Genomic DNA, 22,500 nt, shown 5'->3' on the forward strand with positions numbered 1-22,500 from the left:
ATAAAATGTAGCAGTTTAATTTTTTTCTCGTTCGTCTGTAGTTAACGTATTAGTAAAACCGTTAAAACTGTTACAGCAATGACGTCATGATATTAACATTCAACCAAACGACGATCTTCGTTCTTTATACAAACGCGCGGCAACACACACATCCAACAAAATAAACTATAACAAAATAACAACTTATCATACGTAAATACTAACGCTGAGAAATGATAGCATTTTTAATTAATCAGAAATTGATCTACAAAAATCATATTTATCGTTATCAAAGATCTAGAAACTTATTTTTTTATCCTGCTTTTCTGATTTTTATCCATTTTTAATCCATTCTGATTTTTAAACTAGCCCCAGCATGTTAATATTAAACAACGATGACGTCGGATAAGACACATTTCAGCGATACATTACTATTTGATAATTTGCAACCGAAATCACTTTTTTCATCCCTCGAAAATTTAACGTTTAAAAGATGTTACGGAACAGAAAAATTACTGTTATAAGAGGGGATTGCTATCCGTGCGATAGTAACGTTGCTTTTACACGAGAAACGTTTTATCCGAATTTAAAGTCAAGATAGATTACATTTATCCGTTTAAGTAAAAATCGTTTGACAGAATTTAACAGAATTTTCAATCCTGCTCAGAAATTATTTTTTTTGTTACAGATGTAACTAATGTATCATCTCTAAAGAAGGTAACAATGAACGGTGTAAATTTTTGACGATTTATATACGTACTGAGAAACACCAAAGGACCAAAAACATTTTCACGGTCAAAATTTTGAAGCGAGGACTGGTATTTTCAACCGTTACCACTTTTATCCCAATTTCTTGGGAACAAAAACTATTACGATACAATTTTCTAAATAAAAGAGAAACACAATCGACTGAAAGATATCTACGCTCGAATGACACAATCTGTCACAATCGATCAAGTATCTCAAAATTTTAATCACATTGTAGAAACATTATTTCACATAATTTAAAACGCCCTTTAGGTAAGTGAGGTACTTTCTAATGGTGTTCGATCTTATTCAAACCCCTGTAAAAGGACAGGGGCAAAAACCATTTTTTTCATTTTTGGACTCAAAATCACATTCTACTAATAAGATTCCCTTATGTAAAAAAATAAAAAATTCTACTACTCCTGAATAAAATTCCTCAAATACATACATAATAAGATTTGTTTTTACTTGAGTTTACAGTTTCGCTTGATAACCTCAAAATGGATAGATCAATTTTTACGAAATTTCGTACGATGACTTTTGAATACAGATCATTGGTGCCACTTAATTTTGGTTACGATCGGGAGAGATGGCACGATCACCACGGGTTCCCTATCTAGATTTTTTACTTAAAGGTACGAAAAGGTTTTATATTATTCTTTACTTATTTTAATGTTCCGTTTAATTTTTCCTCCGAGTAGCAGTCTGTCGAAGGCGAAGCCTTCAGAAGTCGAAGCGTAAATTTGCCGGTTTTTTTTTTACTTTTAATGTTATTTATAGAAAAACAAACTTAGTTAAATTTTCTTGGGAATGAGGACATAATAAATATATTAAATGGAGAAAATTGTTGTCAATTTGTGGAGTATGTACGGGCAGCATTCAAACTGTTTTGAATGAACTATTTTCATTATTCTCTCTCTCTCAATCTCACACTCTCTCACTCTCTCACTCTCTCACTCTCACTCTCTCTCTCTCATTTCAAGGAAATCCTTGAAATGTTGTACCGGTTTGCTGATCTTGCACTGTTTCTTCAGATATTTCCATTTATTTTAGGTTTTTGAACCGCTGACGTCCACAGATTTCTGTTCTTTTTGTTGTAAATGCGGTAGTAGTTTTGTTTTGTGAATCTGTTACTATTCATTCATAAATAATGGCTGAAGAATTTGACCCCACCAAATTAATTAAATATTAATTAAGTATATTAAACACAATTAATTTAACACATTTGTGAATTAAATCTTAGTGAATTAGAAATCTTTAAATTAAAAAGTAACAATAAAACTATCATAAATGAACAGATCAACAATCAAGCTGATGTCCTTTTTAAGAACCTCAATTTATTGATAACAGGAAATAGATAAATAAAATTTAAAGATAAGTATAACCATTAATAATAAAAAAACAAGATGAATGCCAGTTATGGCATGACGTCAAATATAGGGAGGGGCGTTGACTAAACGCTATATAAAGATAAACAGAAATCTAAAAATACCAATACAATAAGTTTTGACAATAGAGTGGTTCCGAAACGCGTTAACAAGTGATAAAAGAATGAAGCTAAGAAAGGTAAACAGTACTCAGCATAGAAACTATAATAATGATCTTAGCAGAAAAAATAAAAGTAATTATTATCTTAATACAAGTATACGCTTCTTCCGTGGAAAAAGCCGTTATCAAGAAAAGACAAAAAACTTGTAGATGTGTCTGTTAAGTGTATGTTAAGACTCTCTGAAATTCAGAAGACGCATCATTTTTTTCCTAAATCATAAATTTTATTGAAAATAATTTGAACATCAGATTGCAAGTTTTATACCTTAAATTAAGCAATGATGATAAAAATATGTAAATAATTCCAAAATATCTATCTGTACGATTGAATCATTTAAATAAAAAAATTTATTTAGGTTAATGCAAAAATGCATACGATTAGACCCGCTCTATAACACAAAGATTTTTTTAAATAATCATGGTATCGATCTATTTGATAAAGATTAAAGGGTGAATATACAAAATATGTAAATACTGTGTATAGATACGGGTTGTACGAGAACCTCGTTTTATTGAAGTCGGTAAAATTCCGAAATTTATTTAGTTATTGAATATATCCTTGAAATTAATAGGTTACACCTATCAAAACAAGGTAAACGATTGTTTTTTGTACATTATTACATCCGCAAAATACTATCATATCAATGTAATTCAAACATATATAGGATGAAATTTCACATTAAGAAGTCATGGACTTTTATGAATTTATATTAGTGTGCGAAAGTGTCGCGTGCGAGTATATATTTTACTACTTATTGTTCCCATTTATTTATAGTGCAAGTACTAAAAAAATAAATAAAAAAAACAATTATATCTTTTGTAAATAAATAAAAAATTCATGTAGAAAATAGATATAATTATTTTCAAATTTTCTACTGTCGAAACGTGAAAGAACCGAAAAAAGGAGAAATTTTTGAAGAAACGATAAAATGGATAAATCCTCAGTAAAATATACGACGTAATTGAAAAAAAATAAAATTATTTCTGACAAGAATGAGGACTTTTATTATCTTGAATAAAGAAAGAGTGAAAAGGATTGTATCGCCAGATAAAATATAAGAAAGTGACAAAGAAGATTACAGATACATTATCATCGATTAAAAGAAAGTACAATTTAACACGTCGTTTATTTTACAACTAAAAAGCTATTTTAGAAAATATTTATATAATGTTTCTTTGTACCGTAACGTAAGAGAACGAAGTAAAATAAAAATTAATTCAGTATAAAAGAAGGGTTTAAAGAACAGCGTGAAAAAATAATATAAAGATTGAAACGAGAAGATAAAGTTAAAAATAAAAAACGTTCTGGAAAGGGTAAAAGTTCCTGGTAGGAGACTGTAGAAAGGTGGGCGGTAAAAGAGTAACATAAGGCCGGTAGATCCTATTTTAAGCCGTAAAAACCGTCGCTAAAGAAAGAATGGAAAAGGTAGATAAATGATAGGCGGCTATACTAAAGCGATGAAGATAGGAATGCAAGAGATCATACGGAATCGAAGAAGAAACACGATAGGTTATCAGAACGGCAAACTACTAAAATCTAAATTATTTATATCCAGTTCCAATACGAATCTGTTCATAATGCGTACAAATTATTTCCCCATCCCCAACATTTTTTTTATTTTGTATGAAAATTCATATACCGATACTGGAAGAATATACGTTGCTAAGAATACACTTTTTTTTTTAACTTTCCCGACTATAAAATTTCATTGTATAACTAAACAGTACAATTTTACAGGGGCCAAACTGTGCTAATCCAGTAAAAATTTGCTTGAGACTCCTCTAACTAAAACACACGATATTAGAATTAAAACATTCCGGAAGGATGTACGTATGTATCTTTGAGAACAAATTTTTGTTCGCAATCGATCAGGATAGCTGGACGTTTTTTTGAGTCTACCGTATCTTAAAATTTTACATGAAGGACCGGGTTAAAAATCCCTTTTTTGTCGTCTCTGGACTCAAAATCACATTCTTCTACTAATTAGATAATTCCATTACATTAATAAATCGTTTTGGTTAAGTATTCGGATAATTTAATTCCGGATTCGGGGATAATAAGCATAGTTTTCTTCTATTTCATTAGTTATCGTTTGGTTTTATTGGTTACCACCGGTCTAACCTAACGGGTTGGCCTAGCGGTGAACTCGTCATCGGAAATCAGCTGATTTCGAATTCGAGAGTTCTAAGGTTCAGACCCTAGTAAAGGCTTACTTTATACGGATAATAATACTTTAATAATAATAATAATAATAATAATAATATAAAATAATAATTAATTATTATTATTATTAATGCTTTATACGGCATACTTTATTTACTTTTATACGGATTTGAATACTAAATCGTGAATACCGGTGTTCTTTGGTGGTTGAGTTTCAATTAACCACACATCTCAGGAACGGTCGACCTGAGACTACACTTCATTTACATTCATACATATCATCTTCGTTCATTCTATGAAATAATACCTTACGGTGGTTCCGGAAGTTAGCATAGGTCTGTCGATGGGAAATCCTCGGTAATTCGAATTGCGTAACTTTCCCGGCTTCTTATTGAACGCGTTCGCTGCGGTACGGCGCATAGATGTGCCGTAATAGGGAGTTGCTGCGTGCTTGTTTGCGTAATTCCAGTACAGTGCTAATCGGTAGGTTATTTAATTTAACCTACGAGCCTCATTGTTGCCGTACGAGCCTCATTGTTGCCATATTATACTTGACGACTGTGCGTTACGGAACATAATGTGCCGCATGTTCTCTTTATAATGTGCCGCATTTTATTTCTCTTTATAACTAAAAATATTTTTGAAAATTATTTTATAGTCTACGATATCTCTCAGAAAACATGTGAACTAACTCTAGTTGAAACAGTTTTTTATACATTCTTATTTAGCGTCTATTCGTAATAATTACTAGGGGTAATTTTACTGCGTGCATCATTTCTTTTATTAAAATGACAAATTTTCTATAATAAATTTTTTTATTGTAATTTAAAATGGTATACAACTAATTTATAGTATTAATTTAACAAAGATGAAAAATAAATTAAGAATTTCAGACTGTATAAATGATAAAATAACATTCGATATTTATGAATTTAAAAAATATTTTTTCACAATAACATCATCATGAAATTATGTTGTGTAGAAAAAAGGAATGCAGCAAGTCAAAAATAAATCAATTATTTAATAATTTGGATGATGTTTACAAGCAAGCGTATTATAAACATTTTTGTGAAGCGATTCAGACCCAATTATCTGGAAATAAATTTTATGTTTCGTCCATTGTTTATATTATTAAAATATACATTTGAATGGATGTTTTTAAAGAAAGATGTTTCAATATATATTTCATTTAGGAGAATAAGTGGGTAATGGATTAGGTGACGTAGTATAATTAATCTAATTTATAAATAAAAACCAGCATTTATAAGATTCAGTAATATAATGAATGTTTTATTGAACAAGTTGTGATAAAAATGTATGAAAAGGAAAGAAAATTGCCAGAAAGAGATTAAAAAAAACGTGATATGCGGTACGGCACAGATGAATACCGAACGAAAATCCAGTATAAAATAACAGTATAAAACCGCAGGATGGACCAATATGCGCCGTACGCATAGTAGGTAATTACTACACGACATCGTAGTTGCCCGTACAGCAAGATGGTTAAGTTCCTTATTTTATTCGCCGCAGCGAACGTGTTAATATTCGCGTTTCATACAAAATTAAACCAAATTAACTCGATTTCTGCCAGCATATCGGTCCGCTCGCTGTGACATCACACAAGAACAGCTGAATTGATTTCAATAAAACTTAATACAGATCAAAACATTACACAGGATCCATTACACAGGATTCATTACTCAGATCTCTCTTGATGAAAATATTTGTATTTATTTATCACTTACTCGCTTAGTAAACACTTTAAACAAATAAGTCGTAAAGTACACATTTTTGTATTTAAACTAATAAAATTAGCTACTACTTTTTTCAGTAAATATTTGTTGAAATTTTAAACGGGAGCTCTAAAGTTAACAGAATAAACAAATGTTTCCTAATTTATTCTGCCGATGTAATGCGCTCTAACAAAAGATTATAATTTTTGTTTATAACAAAAATTATAAACGACCGTCTTTCAAATCGCATGGAAGTTATTATTTCAGAAGATCTTTTTGAAAATCTTTAAGAAATTCGATTATCAGAAGAATAAATAATAAATACACATTGTATAAACGTTATACAATGACACTGTTTCATCGCAGAACAAATATTACAGAAACGATGTGAATTTAATCACGTTTTGCGTTTATTGATGTAAAGAATGTTATTGATGTGAATCGTTCGTTGTAGAAAATTATGAAAGCGATAACAATACTAAATATGTTAATAATGTACAATATAGTACAGAAGTGCCAAAAATATTCAATTTTTGCTTAATACCACAACTACATAAGAACTGGTGATAAAATTGAAGTCAGACGTGTATTCGTTTTCTTGATTTCTCCAGCTGTTACTCGCATGGAAGAATCTATTTTATTTTGTTGACAAAAGTTGATGCCGTATTGATCTACGGCATCAACTTTTACATCAATACGATCACTCGAGCGCATCAGAGCATCGCTGCGCAAGGCGCTCTCATTCCGAACACCTTTTGTAAAAATATGTTAAATATTTAAACTTACACTAATGAAAACAAAGAATTTAATTTAATTTACATTTTCATTTTTTCATTTCATTCGCAAATACGTTTAGTCTGTAATGATTCGGTTTTAATCCTGTTTTTCCTCATCCTGCTCATTATATCCAGCAGAGTGACATCAGGATGGGTATCCTGTCGTAGAAATCTCGCTCTAATAATATCCTGAAACACTGGGGAAATATTGACTAAGAAAATCTTGAAGTAGCTACTCCACTTTAAGATATAAAATTATATTTCCATTTTAAAATTTACCAAACTATTTTCATTTTAATAACGCCTCATTTGTAAAGCAAATGCAAATAGAGACGTTGAAATAATCGGAAAATAAAATGTTAGCCTAAGAGGTCTTTTTTTAAATTGATTTCAAAGATATTTCAACGGTATTATTTCAGACAGTATTAATAATATTAATTATTCATATCCTAAAAAATGAGAAACAAAATATTTTTGTTTAAATCCCATCCTCTTGGAAACACATGTAATGCTCCCACCTCTCAAATTATTAAAAAAAATTATTATTATCAGACCAGACTGCATAATTATCGGTTAAATCATTACTGAGTTTCAAAGCGAAATAAACGCTAACAAATATGCGTACATAGAATACTTAATAATCAAAATGTTAATATTATTTTAAATTGCGGGACGGGACCTAAAAATGTCGACGAATATAAAAATCCTGAGTAATGTATATTTTTTTACCGATAAAAACTGAGTACTTTCCCTCTGTTATATGCATACTTCAACAGGCGGGAAAGTAAAACTATAAAAGGTCACGTCATAGCTAGTCGTAGATGAAAATCGGTTAAACCGTGTAAAATTAAATCGGACACGGCCTATGTCCTTCGGATTACATAATTTAAAATTAGGACGTAACAGGATATTCTGAACTCATTATATTTCAGGAAATTATTACGAATGCTAATTAATTCTAAAGATGTTTAATTAAACAATTTCATTATTTTTTTATAAACTAATACAAAATTAATATCGTATCAATTAAATTATTAAGTTACTGACGCAACAAGCTAACGAATACATGAGTACATAACAATAATAGTAAAGAAAATATAATGAATACTTACTCGCATGATAAGTATTCACCTCACACATTTAACTATTTAATAAACTTTGGTTATGTAGCCATGAAAAGGTCTTAATTTTATTTATAAATTACTAGCATCCTTCCTGCCCGTGTTCCGTTAGCGGGGTTTGTAGTACATAATAGATTTACATTTGTAACAAAATCCTTATTTCGTTAATATGTTAATGGACAAAGCTAACCGTTCATCCAGACTCTTGTAAAAGAGTGGTACAGTCCCTTTTACTGTATGTGTACGTTATTTTATATACGACCAAAAAAATGAAACAATTAAGATAAGTATTTATCTTACGAAATACATACTTTATATTCCGTAATGAACTTTATTTTTATTTAGTTAAATTAACGATTTAAATATTTTAATTATTATTTCATAACAAAATAAAATAAATAAACAATAATAGAAGACTTTTATATTACAGACTTATCTCTAAATTCAAGAATAAATAAACGAAATTATTAACAATAGGTTTTTCCAAAGATAACAATAAATATTGGGGAAGAAGCAGTAGATACAAAATATTTATACTAATTATTATAGGGAAAAATAAAAACTGATTATTTTAGATAAACGGTCACTTTATTACTCGGAAGGAAAATTAAGCGGAACAATTAAAGAATGTATGAGTGCAAGCAAAGAATTACGAAAAAAGAAAACATTATACTCTGAGTAAAATTTAGAGATACGGCAACTGGTGACCGTTATCTTCCCACTATCCCGACCGATTGTAACAAAAATTAAATGGAATCGATGATCCATTCTAGATGTTATCGTACAAAATTTCATAAAAATCGGTTAATCCAGTCTTAAGATAATCAAGCAAAATGATAACTGATGAAAAAACGGGAAAAACTAGGCTTATTTACCCCTACTCCAGAATGAAACCTCCAAAATATAAAACCAAAGTGATGTACTAATATAATGGAATCACCTAATTAGGTAAATAATCATGAATTTTTTCTCTCACCCCGTTATGGGGGTTGGAGTAAGATCAAACATCTTCAAAAAGTATCTTAGCTTCCCGAGGGGCATTAAATTATGTGAAAAAAATTTACTTATCCTTCGAATAAAATTCTGATATTTGGAACCCGTAAGGCACGTTGTTACCTCCTTCCTTTTTGACGAATTGCGACCAAAATTAAATGTTATTAACGCCCGTATACAGAAATCATCATGACAAATTTCATGAAAATCGGTTCATCCAGTCTGAAGATATCAAGCGAAAAACAGGGTGACATTTACATTCTTCTGGAATCTTTCAATGCTAAATTTTTTTTGATTAGAGATGAGGGGTCGTGAAACGTCAAAATCTGCAAAACGCTGTCTAGCAAAATTTGACAGATTAAGCTACACAATATAATTAAATAGCCGGGAAAGTAATATATTCAGTATTAATGCGCTTCCGTCTGTCCGGCGGAAGTGAAGTCGCTTGGCTCGGCTCATGCTCGGGAGCCTTCAGACTTCAATAATGAGTTAATTATTACAAAATTTGTTGCTAAGAAAAAAAATATTTGCCAAATACTTTGTCTAAATAAGAATAATATATACTCGTAAAGTCAAAGTCGCCAGATGCCAGGGGCCCGAAGGGCTCCCAAAATAATGGAAACAATTTAATTCTGCTAACAAAATTAAACGTAGAATACTATATCGGTATAAAAAAGTAATCACTTTAGGCAGATTTTCAGATCGATTATACAATAATTTCTTTAGAGTGTTTCTAAAATGGTGGGCTGGCCATACTTTTTCGGATTGTAGTGGTAAAACTAAACAAGAAATATTCTTACGAAAAATGGCGATTTCTCCTTCGTTTTCCCACTGTCCGCCATTTTATTATTTTTATATAAAAATTTATATCTCAACTTCAGATAGACGAATCAGATTAATATATATCTATATCATATATATTAATATATCTTGGTAATAAAGTTTTAAAATTAGAAAAAAATCAGGATAAAATACCATTGCAAATTACAAAATGGCGGCCATGTTTATTTTTAACTTGAAATATAAATATTTATAAAAAAATAACAAAATGGCGGTCAGGGGGAAAACGAAGGAGAAATCGCCATTTTTCCAACGGATATTTTTTGTTTAGTTTTACAAGTAGAATCCGAAAAGTATAGTCAGCCCACCATTTTAGAAACACTCTGTATGACTAGATAGAAATAACTGAATATTATTGAAACTTAAGGCTTTACTTAATCGCTACTCTATTTGTAACGTGAAGATATTGTACAAATTACATCGAGTACCCATAAACATATTTGTTTCACCAAGGAGCCGATTTCTCGGTCCGCTTAGTCAAGGAGTGTAATATATAGACTATTATTTTACTTTTATGTTGAAATAAATACTGCCTCACAACAGCAAACATTAATAGAGGAAATCATCTCAATACTAGAATTTCAAAATAATATAAAAAATATATAAAAAAATATTAATATAAAAAATTAAAAAACCGCTTTTTTAAATAAATTAAATTGAAAAAGATTTAATAGCAGAACATAATAAATATTATAGCGATAAATAATTCACGAAATGTTTGGAAAAAAGTTTCTTAAACGATTTTATAGAACGCATCTGTTTAGAAATAATTCTCATTAAAAAGAATTCGAAGGAATTAAAAAAATACATATGATGTAATTCAGTGCAGTAAAAATGCAGAAAAATTAATTTAATCGTACATTAAAAAGCTTATCTCAACTATTTTAAATGATACCGAAGCAGTGTTACATAAAACTAGAATATTAATAAAAGCATCGTAATTAATATTTTGCAATACCTCTTTTACTGTTATATATTATCGTGCGATATAAAATAACTGAAATTATTTACGATGGATATTAATTTACTTTACGCTCTAAAATTCTAAATTGTACTAGGCGTGTCAAATTACCGATATGAAGATCAGCTTTTGAAATTTAAGTTAAAACCTAAATTACCATATAAGAAAGTACTAAGTTAAGTGCCGTAAACATAATAATCCTAAGGAACAACCGGTCGGGAAACGACTTACGACATGAATCAAAATAAAACGACATAACCATCCCTAAGAATAACAAGATCCCAATGCATACTTACTCGGATAAGTGAATAGTGAAACGGTTTCATATTTCCTTCGTCACCGATCCAAATGTGTCAGCAAGCTGACGTCAAAATGCGGGTGATACTCAGCATTACAAATAACACATTCGGGGTTCCGTTTACCACAAGGGCTTTCAATCGCTACTCTCATGGAAGGAACTCTAATAGGTGTCTCTTGAATCTCTGACGCTTCACATACATCACAGAGTAAGAAATACCGTATAGATAATGTAAAGCGACAGATTATTAGGAACTCCCCGGATCGGGCTAGCAGTATCTCTCTATTTATTCGATTAGATGAATGTTAACTTAATTTATTGAATTACTATTAAACTTAACTTTTTTTAAATTATAAATAATCCTCAGAAACTCCTAAAACCGCCCATCTCACAGATACAGATATTAAAAGATACGGCGTATATTGTAAACTCGGAGGACAACTGGAGAGCAGTTGAGGAATTCGCTAGGGCGACACTTCGGACTAAGCAAGAAGAGGAAAGGAGGAGGGGTTTCTAGTAGAATAGATTACCTACACAAAGACCTGTGTAACACGTGAAGAAAAGGACCGGAGAGCAAAGCGGTGAAGGACAGCCTCCTGCGAAGTCGTCGTTCGTCCACAATTGCGTGGATGGGCATCGGCGGTGAAGCACGGAGACTCTGGATCCTCTGAGCTCGAAGGCACCTTCCGTGGCTGAGTAATGATTGCGGGTCCGGCCCCGGGAGGGGAGGTAGTGAAATAGGAGATTTAGTCGGTAGGGCGCAGGTACACATACGCACTTAAACGATATCTTACAGGACCTGTTGCGAGTCCAACAATCTGCCCGTAAATGGGGATCCTCCGACTCACAAAAAAAAATTTAAAAAATGTTTCTTAATATGTTTATTTAAAATAAAAATAGTATAAAAGTAACATATTAATAATGCTTAAACCATTATAAACAATTTTAATTAATTTTACACGCATTAATTATTTATTTATGCGTTAAACTATACGTAAATAGTTTTAAATGGTAAAAGAACCCTAAATGAGCGTGGGCGGCTTCTTTAGTGTCGGAGTTGCCGGCGTCGTTGACTATGATGTGCCTCAACGAGATAGAGGTGCCTACCTTATCAAGAGGATCAACGGAATCTGTCCTCGACCTGGCGTTTGTTACGGACGTGATGGCGGGCGCTGGGCGATGGCGGGTTCTAGAGGAGGAGACTGTTAGCGACCACCGATGTATAGAGGTGATATCGACGAAGTCATCCAGGATGATCGGTCGCGTCCAACGCAGATATATTGGTGGTCGGACGAGATTGCTGATCTGTGGAGAATATGCGTTCACAAAAGGCGTATCTTCACGAGATTAAGAATACGAGAGGATCGACAGGAGACTGAAAGAGCCGCGGCAGAATAGAAAGATTCTGCAAGGAGCCTCCGAAGAGCCATCAATAAAGCCAAGCGGAATAGATGGAGGAAGATCTGTACCCAGCTGGAAGAGAACCCCTGGAGCATAGCATACAAATTGGTAACAAAGAGGCTGGGAAAATCACTCCCCAGGCTTCCTGAGGTGCAACTCCGGGAAACAATGCATACCCTGTTTCCGACAGATGAGATGCTGAGATGGAGGGAGTTAGCGGCCACAGAGATACCGCGTACCACTTCGGAGGAGCTGTGGTACGTGGTCTCTCGACTTCGTCCTGGAAAGAGTCAAGGAATGGATGGAGTGCCTGCGGAGGCGATGAGGGCGTTGGTGGAGGCCTCCCCGATCACATTTTTGGAAGTATTTAACGAATGCCTGTTTAAGGAGAGATTCTCAATACCATGGAAGATGGCGAGAGTAGTTCTCCTCCTTAAAGGAGGAGGCGGAGAGGGCGGCCTAATGAGTTACAGGCCGGTTTGTCTAAGTGGCTGGAGAAACTTTTAAAAGTTATTCTGGTAAACAGGCTGCAAGAGGAGTTAGAGAGAGCTGGGGGATTCTCGGACAAGCAATATGGCTTCTGGAAAGGAAGATGCTGTTAAAAAAGTGACAGAAGTGGTGGAGGCAGCGGCCAGGGGGTCTAGGAATGTGAGAAAGATTCCCCTGGTTGTTTTCTTGGATGTCGCTAATGCATTCAATGCGGTGAGGTGGGAGGCCATATTGCGGCAATTGGAGGAGCGAGGAATTTCACCTTACTGGTTGAGAATGATGCAGTTGTACCTCACTGGAAGGAACTTGATTATTACGTCTGAGGAGGGGGAGGAGGTCGTCGTGCTCATACAGCGTGGGGTGCCGCAGGGATCAATCTTGAAGCCCATCTTTTGGAATGTGGTGTACGACGACCTCCTTCGGCAGGAGCGGCCGCCGGAATGTACAATTAGTCGCATATACCGATGATTTGGCGGTAATAGTGGCGGCGAAGGAGCTGGAGAAGGTGGTGGGGATAGCTACGAGGACCGTTGAGAAGATCAAATCAAATCATGGCTTCAGACGCAAAAGTTGCAACTGTCAGCTAAGAAAACTGAAATTGTAGCAATGACGGGGAGGCGGCGAATACCCCCTTTTGCTGTCCAAGTCGATAGAGTAACGATCGCCCCAAAGGAAGCGGCAAAATACTTGGGAGTGTAGCTCCACAGGTCAAGGGGTTTCTCACTTCACGTGTAGCAAGTGGCCACGAAGGCGGAAAAATGTCCTCGGCATTGCTGAGGCTTATGGCTAATTCCGGGGGTCCTAAGACAATCAAGCGCACAATGCTGGCGTCTACCGTGGGATCGATGATTTTGTATGCGGCACCGGTAGGGTGGGAGGACTTTGGAGAGGTGAGAAATGCCCGGAGGTTGAATGGCATATATATAGGAGGCTAGCAATAAGAGTTGCGGCTCTACCGGACGGTATCATTGGATGCTTCACTGGTGGTGGCTGGTATACCGCCGTTGGATCTGCTGACCAAAGAAAGAAGAGATAGAGCCACAGATGGTAGAGTGGAGGCGAGGGGCCGCTTGCTGGCTGACTGGCAGAAGAGGTGGCAGAGTGCGAAGGAGAGGCACTGAACCTACACCTTGATCCCAGAGGTGGCTGCCTGGGTTAATAGGCTGCATGGAGGGGTGGACTTCTGGACAGCTCAGTGGTTGTCGGTTTATGGGTCATTCGGGGTCTACCTCTGCAGGATCGGAAAGAGGCGCACAGAACTGAGTCAGTATTGTGAAGAAGTGAATACGGTGAAGCACACCTTCTTTGTGTGCCCCAGATGAAGACAGGAGATACCACGTGACGATTTGAACTCGCCGGGGGAAGTCATGCGGTTGATGCTCTCTTCCGGAGAGGGATGGACTGCGTGTGACCGGTGATTTAAAAGGGTGCTACAACAGAAACTGATAGAGGAGGACCGCGAGGCGAACAACGAAGATGTCGGTTGAGGGCAGCGATGGGCACCAGCCTTAGGGGGTGGGTGGCGGGGGTACCTCGGCATTGTCGTCACCAATGGCTCCCGCGGGACGAGTTCCTGTTGTCTGAGGCCGGCATAGATTTGGTTTATATATTCTGAGCTGTATAGCCACGTAGTACTGAATTAGCTATTCAGTATATTAACTACATTCATCGCTACGGTACTGAAGCTTGGGTTCAGAACAGCTTGGCCAGTCCAATAGTCTAAAACAGCTTCTATATGACTGAGAATGACTAAACTAAAAATTAATTGCTGTCGCTTCACGATTGAGCATAAAGATTATTGAGTGGTGAAAAATAAAATTGTATTCGTTCTTGGAACCCCGGAGTTTTTTTCGAACACTCGGTATATATATATAAGCAATAATAAAATAGTTTACAAAATTTGTTTTAAGGTGCTTGGAAACCCATTGGATCGGTCTTGTGGTAAAAGCTTCACAGCTAATTTAAGCAAAGCTGATTTTCAAGTCGAAGGTCTGAGATTCAAACCTTAATTAAGATTTGAATACGGATTTAAATACTAGACCGTGGATACCGGATGTAATTTGGTGTTTTTTTTCTTGTTTAACCTCCGGGTCCACCGTTAGGCATGCTTCAGAGGATGAGATGAATAATTTGTAGCGTATGTGAAAATGCCATGCCTAACCGGGATTCGAACCCGGAACCCGGGATGTAATTTGGTGGTTTGGGTTCAATTAAGCACACGTCTCAGGAACGGTCGGTTTGAGTCTCTACAAGACTACACCTCATTTATATGTCATACATATCATCTTCATCTCATTGGACCGTTTGGCGAGTTGCTTATTATACGCGAGTTGAACAGATTGCAACTTACACATCAGGAATAGAAAAAAATGCCTGAATGTACACGCAGATATAAAATAGCTCCTGTAAATACTGAACGCGTGCAAGTGTTTTTAATTATATTCTTCAGATGGAAAAAAATCTATAAATTAGTAAAATTAAATGAATGTATACCTAAACAAAATTTATAATAAAAAATAAATACACTCGTTCGTTCCTACGTCATCTAAAAAAATATAAAATACACGTGTTAAATTAATTCTTTTTTTTTCATTAATTGATACATATTATCAATCTCAGGGATTGAAAGTATCATTAAACAAATTTTTCGTTTAAAGTACTGGGGACAGTAGAAAACAGAAACCGTTAAGGACACTGTTTAAAAATTATAACTAATCGTTCAAAATTCATTAGAACTACAAAGAATTACCACCGCCTAGAAAAACTAGCTAAGTACTTTATAAATGTTCATATCTCCAAAACAAACGAGCAAATTCCCATATCTCGGTCTAAAACTGACAATATCAAACACGAAAACTCTCAAAATACAGGTTTTACAAAATCTCTCAAAATACAGGTTTGTTACAGGTTTTAAATTGCTTATGCAAGAATATTCACCAGAAAATGGTGTGTTCAAATAAAAATAAAAAAAACTTTTTTTTACGGTTTTATTATGTTACTTCATAGAAACCATTTTAAATCGTCATCATTAACTACCGTCCACATACACATACACATCTTCATCTTACCATTTGATATATATTTCATGAAAATCGATGCAGCCGTTTTGGGATTAAAGAAACAGGAATTAAATTTAGAAATAAATATCATTTACAGGACATGATACAGTCCTTAGGGCGCAGCAGAGCAAATAGAAATACGTTTTATCCGAAAAGCTTATTTTTATTTTAAATGTAACCCCTATTTTTAAAACACTATTTCATTATTACTCGTCAAATTTTAAAAAGTTAACCCAAAAATGTGTTGTAATTTAATCTGGAATATCTGAAGAGGTATCAGCACTACTAACAGTACAGTGAAGGATATTATGTCCCGCGACAGGACGTCATAAGTAGCAAGAAGCTCGTCAACTGAGCTTTCTAAACTTTGACGAATAATAATATAATTTTAGATTAAAAAAAAGATTATTCACAGTAAAATTAAAATGTGTACAAATTTTCAATAATATTTTATCAGAAATGTTATTATATAAATAATTACTTTTTTTACAATAAAAGTAAACTTTCAAAATAATAATAATTATAAAACCAACTTTTAAAAAGGTACACTTAAAGTGTTATTTTTCAGTTTTTAATGCATTTTTTAAAAATCGATTTTATCAAAAAAATATTTAATTTTTCAGCTTTTAGTTTTATTTTTATTTAAAATATTGATAATCCTATAAAACCATTGCCCGCCAGGGAAAATTCCGCTAATAAAAAAAGTGAACGCGAGAAGCTTGGATTATAATAAAAATAAGCAAACGAGTATAAAAAATTAAAAAAACTGCTCACCTAATGTGGTGAGCTAAGCCTTTCGTGAATGCGTGAATATGTATTATTCTCTTACCTTAAATTTCTCGGCTTATTTTCTTGAGTTTTCACGGTAAAATAATTTAATATCAGCCGATATACCATAATACTGTAATAATCCAGTACTGTGTAACGATAACGACAAGAAAAATAAGAACATCTTTAAATCATTTATTAAAAGAATGTACTTTCCGTTTAAAAACATTCCGCATAAGTCATGGAAAAGAATTTTAACTGGAGATATAGAGGAACACTTTATACAAAATAAACAGTCATCGAAATCAGTCCATTTGGTACAGAGTGAGTCTTAAAAAACTATTTTTTTTGTCTTCAGTCATTTGGCTGGTTTGATGCAGCTCTCCAAGATACCCTATCTAGTGTCAGTCGTTTCGTTTCGGTATACCCCCTATATCCTACATTTCTAAAAATTTGTTTTAGATATTCCAAACGCTTTTAGGTTAGCTGTAAGAGCTAATTAGGACACTGGTCGGTAAACTGTTTCGAAGCTTAGTAGCTGTTTGTAGCACAGACATTCGGTCTTACCCTTTAGGGCGACCGAATGGGGTGGTGGCGGGAGAAATGCCAAGCAAACAGATATTTCAAACGTTGCCAGCCTGCCTGCCCTAAAAACTATACGGATCTAATTCAGAACCTACTAGTTTATCAAAGTAGATTAAAAAATAGTTGAATATTTGTCAGTTACGGTTAATAGACTTCCGTTAATAATTTTAACAAACGTAACTTTTCTATCATTTAAAAAAATATGTGAAATCGATTATGACATGCAGAAGCAATTTTTAAAAGAAGTAGCGTGCGACTACCGGAAACTTCTAAATGTTTTTTTACATAATAAAAATATTCACTTATTACTAAAAAAAAAAATAATAATTACATACAATAAAAAAACCGGTCGATAGGAAAGCGAGTCGTACGTACCGAATACAAATTATTATTTTAAGTTAGGTAACTTTAACATGTGCAGAGAAGACGTTTGGAATAGTTAAGAATTATTTTCTTTAGCCAAGGTTATACCTATGACACAAATATACAACGTAATACATACAGATCATCGATATACGTATGAGTATATTATAGCTACATTCATACAGATGCATGCGCATTTATAATAACGTATACACTAATTAAATAGAATATGAAAGGTAAATAGAAAATCTGCTAAGTATATTATACAGTTTCTTATTTATTATTAAAAGTACAAAGATATTAAATATCATTCTAACATAACGTCGTTTAAAACCTTACTACCGCATTTTATTAATATCGGTTATGATTTTTTTTCTTGTAACCGGCCAGTGAATTGTTATTTTTTTTATGAATATAAAAATATGCCGTTCATTGTAAAAAAACTTCAGAGCTTTTGTTCCGAGGTAAGAGAAATTTAGATAATTAGATAATAAATTCCTTCACCGCGCATCAACTTTACTCTCAGAGAAAGCGTCTCTGACCGGACCTATTGCAAGAAGTTTGTCCCAAAAGTGATGTGCTGTGCGCGCGCGCACAAAAACGAAGTCGCGGAAGGACTCGCGGCAACCGGCAGCTTGCGGCCTGAAATGTCACGAAGAAGACCGTACAAGTTGTTCGGGGTTTAATAAGCTCGTAATGATGTCGGTTCACTCCGATGACGAGGCAGAAATGAACTCGGATAACGTAACAAAATTCAAGCCACCCGCGTACTTCAAAAACGAAACTTTAAAAAGCGACACTGTGGCGATAATTTATCGATTGTTACAGGACGTGTGTGGTGATGATACTCTAGATCGCAGCACCGTGCAGCGTCGTCATAAAAAATTTAGGGAGGACAGAGGAGTACAGTAGATGAGCCCCTTTTTGACCGACCGTCACTACTATAGACAACACGAGCATAGCTATTGTTACAGCGGTGAGCGACGAATGACATGGTAGAGGGAGAGAGAGATCGAAAAATGTAGTTTTTGGTATCCCGGAATGGGATTCCGAAAACTACAGTACACCGCATTTTATGAGTCAACCTAAGAGCAAAGAAATGTCGTCACGTGCAGTCAAAAGTGAAGCAAATGATGATTTTTGGTTACAAAATTTTTGGTTACAACTGTTATTTACTACAGAAACTTAAGTCGAAAGGTTTTGCCATCTGACGTTCGAAGAAGACTGCGTCAAGAAAAAAATCGATAGTGGTGCGTCAAGTGCGTCAACTTTCCACGACGACCCACATATTGCGAGTTCTGTCGTTGACATTTTCGTCGATTCTGAATGGGAAACGCTTCGCTATCCACCATACAGCCGGAGGTCACCTTTTCAAAAAGTGAAAAAACCGCTCCGACGAATTCCTTTTAGCAATTTGAAAGAGTTATCGGCTGCCGTGAGCCATAAAATTCGACGCCTAAACAAAGATCATCTCTTGACAGGAATCCAAAAACTGCCAGACTGTTGACAAGCGTGCATTACACACGGGGTCATTACATCGGAGGGCTATAAATTTGAATCGGTATACAGATAAATTTTCTTTGAATCCTAATGAACTGCGCTAGGACATTATTTTTGAGACAATCCTTGTATTTATGTATCGTATTTCTATAGGTATCTCTTGCTTTACATGTACAACATCCGTAACAGTCCAGAAAGCAAAAAATTAGCTATTAATTAATAGCTTAAGCTTATAAGTTAAGCTGTTAAGCTATTAACTTAAGCTTATACCTAGGTATTCACCTAAGGAAAACACGCGCCGGTCAGAGTTACTTTCTCTGAAAGTAACCGGTATACAACTGTATGTTTGGCTCAGGGGAAAAAGTAACGTGAAACTTCTTTCCTCGATTTTCCGAGTAAACCTGGCAAAGGATGCTTATTATTATTTTTGTTTTAAAAAACCCAGCTGTCATTTTAGGAAGCGATCTGTGTCGGTGTCAGGTCGCAGACAGCCGTTACGGTTATGATATTTAACATAATACATACATGCAAACGTTACACATTAATCCTTAAATTTTGTTTAAGGGTAAATATAAGCTAAAATATTATAAAAAATCTGTTTAAATTGTAATAAACGATACTAAAGAGACGCTAGTAAATTTCAAAAGCATGAATACGTAATTATTTTATAATTATCTTACGCACACCATTCATTTTTTTATTATTAATACTTATATATGAGAACCGAAGTCAAATACAATCGGATATGATCAAAAATCGGATGGCTATCAATTCATTTTTGATCTTCGAGTGTAGTTGGAAACCGACTGCAGTGGAGAAGTTATCCTCGTCAAAACGAGCATCCGGCCTCTTAAAATTTATACGTATAAACCGATCGAAGACGTATGTGTAACAAACTACTTTCAGCCTAATGACTCAGATCATGACGTATGTAAATTTTCCCCACCAAAATAGTTTACGAATAATGAAAAGGAAGACGGTTTTATGTCAACCGATATTCAGTATTTACCATTTTTATAAGGTTACTTAACTGAAACTGAAATTGAATTGAAATTTCTGTACTCTCTATATATATATATATATATAAATTTAAAGATTTCATTTCAATCCTTTAATTGATAATAATATTATTTTATGAAATTGGTTTATATATATATATATATATATATGTGTGTTTTTTTTTTGTTTATCTGTTTCTTTGTCACTCTATAATAAGAAACACAGGTCCGATTAAAAATAAATTTTCATCTTTAAAACGTTCGATTGTCACAAAGGACGTACGTTTAGCAGCACTTAAAAAAGCATGTCTGGAACGGTAACCTTCGCTTAGCCAAAAACGGTTTTCAACTATTCTCTCACTCATTTTACAATCTACCAAACTTGTAAAATGTGAAATACCAACGACCTGGGCTCTGTCAATCACTATGATAAAAACATTATAACATAAAAAACATAACAACACATTAAAACATAAAACATTATATCAAAAACATTATAACATAAAAATAAAACTTATTTCTACATACTGTTTTCCAACATATTTAATTTTAATATTAATAAGAGGCTCCATTTTTCTCTCGATGAAGATTCTTTGTTGATGAATCTTGCTTACGTTACGTTCTATCAGAATCTTAGAAAAAATTAACCTCCACACGATTTTCAACTGTGAAAACTGTTTACACGATTGAATTTTCAACTACCATTTAAGATTAAAGGTTACATCTTTCTTCTGAAACTCGGTTTTCAATTTGATATATCATTTTTTACCCGTTTATAAAAAGTAATTTGATAAATTATTTTGTACATTATAAGGAATTTTATACGCGAATGAATTAGTTTTACGCATTATATTTTTCAATTAAGAACCAAACGGCAATTCAAATGCGCGAATAACTATTAACGAATATTCTTCCTTTTTTTAATTGAAGTTACTCATTAAATAAACATATTTTCATTAAAGTGATTCAGATAAAACTATATCAGTTAATTCTCAAAAGTATGCAACTGTGCTGATGACGTGGCACACAATTCGATCACCCTTAATTACTACTTGTTAGTATCGAGTCGACTTGCGAATCACCCATCGAATTTCGACGGAAACAGTTACGTTAAAAGGACAAGGCTTTCCTTATTACCTTATAAAGTTACTTTAATTTTATGTAGATTCGTTTTAAAATATACCTTTACCTTTAATACGGAAGATATAAACCGAAAAACTTTTTATGATGTTTTTTTTTTTTTGATGTTCAGCAAAAAACGATTGTTATTATATTACAGGTTCAAATTAACACAAGAACTTTCACCCGTCATTGGGCGATAGAAAACGAGAATTAATAGATAACCTTTAGATATGTTTTGTTAAAGATCGACTGCTAAAAATTAACGGTAAAAACGAAATAGATATTTCAGTATCCTTAAACTTCTTCAACAAAGTAGTAACAATCGGGAAAAATTCTGAATTCACCGTCAGTTCGTGAAGCAAAATAACGAGGGGTGTTTTACGATTTTTCCTAACTGAAAGTTTTTAGTCGATTCATAAAATCATCAAATAAAGGTATTTTAAAGTAACATATATTTTACGGTTCATGATAGTTTTATGAATGAAAGGAAAAATTTATTTTATCACATATAATCATAATAATATAAATAAAAATAATTACAAAGAAACATTTAAAATATAATATACTAAATCGACAAAAATAAAGATAACGGTCCTGAAGAAGTTTAATTTATATAACTAAATATGCGATATAAAATAATTAAATTTTATGTACATATTCTGAACAAAAAGGGACTACTCGATTGAATTACTGGAAAGTTTTAAAAAATATAAACCGAGAAAATACCTAAGATATAAAATATTTTATTTTCGGTATTCATATAACTGAAAAAATATTTAAATACTACAGACTGTACAAAATATCGGGGTTTTAAAATGATTTAATATCTCTTACTTTTACTTACAGTGAATGAATCACAAATAAAATGAAAAAGTAACAGTTTTTCCCACAAGTGTAATCCCAACCCTGTAAGGGAAGACACCCGCCTAGTGATGCTTCCGGTCACTACATCCCCCCATTCCTAGCCCTGATGGGCTTTAACGGCCCCACAAGTGTACAACGTGAGCACTCGGGACATAATTCCAGCTGACAGGAGAATTTGTCCCGTACTTTTA

At 33.7% G+C, this 22,500-nt stretch overlaps 1 protein-coding gene across 6 annotated transcripts in view; it reads right to left on the reverse strand.

The window, feature by feature from the left end:
- The window catches only part of LOC142324067 (CBP80/20-dependent translation initiation factor), a 162,280-nt gene that overhangs the window by 87,915 nt on the left and 51,865 nt on the right, over positions 1–22,500 (reverse strand). The gene's annotated exons all lie outside the window — the stretch shown is intronic.

Source organism: Lycorma delicatula, chromosome 4 (assembly GCF_047948215.1).
Source record: "Lycorma delicatula isolate Av1 chromosome 4, ASM4794821v1, whole genome shotgun sequence".
In the NCBI taxonomy this organism is placed as follows: Eukaryota; Metazoa; Arthropoda; class Insecta; order Hemiptera; family Fulgoridae; genus Lycorma; species Lycorma delicatula.